The sequence below is a fragment of the Hipposideros armiger genome, unplaced genomic scaffold, assembly GCF_001890085.2.
Source record: "Hipposideros armiger isolate ML-2016 unplaced genomic scaffold, ASM189008v1 scaffold_192, whole genome shotgun sequence".
NCBI lineage: Eukaryota > Metazoa > Chordata > Mammalia > Chiroptera > Hipposideridae > Hipposideros > Hipposideros armiger.
In genome coordinates this window covers 3009453-3010133 of record NW_017731542.1, presented here as the reverse complement: position 1 = coordinate 3010133, position 681 = coordinate 3009453, and positions in this window count along the sequence as shown.

Here is a 681-nt window from a genome sequence, read left to right as displayed (position 1 = left end):
AGTGTTTTTAATCTCTGGCGTTCATTTAGGCTATTTTGCAGAATTTCTATCTCTCTGCTTACATTGCCTATCTATTTTTGCATGCTGTTTACTTTATCCATAAGAGCCCTTAGCCTATTAATTATAGTTGATTTATATTACCAGTCTTACAATTCCAACATATCTCAGTTGGGTTCTAATGCTTGCTCTGTCTTTTCAAACTGTACTTTTTGCCTGTTAGTGTGCCTTATAATTTTCTATTAAAATCTAAACATGATATACTTGGGACTATTTCCTATATTGTTTTCTCCTCATAGGTTTATACTCCTGTAAGTGGTGATTTTCTGTATTTGCCTGTCTGTCTCTAATTTGGGGGGCTCACTGACTTGATATATCCAGGAAGAGATGTTTATTTTCAGCTCATTTGGCTTTTTTACTTCTTAGGATAGAGAGATCACTTCTAAGCTCATACTAGACCAAATTACCAGACCCATATTTTCTTTCAAATACACAGCTATAAATAGTTCTTTTTGTGACCTTATTTTTTATGTATCTCCTGCAAAACTCAAAAAAGACAAACTGTGATCCTTATAGCCAGTAACTTATCTTTACTATCATCTCAGCTCCTAGTACATAGTAAGAAATCCCAATATTTCAGAAGTAATGAAAGAGAAATTGGATCTTAGATATAGTTAGTCACTT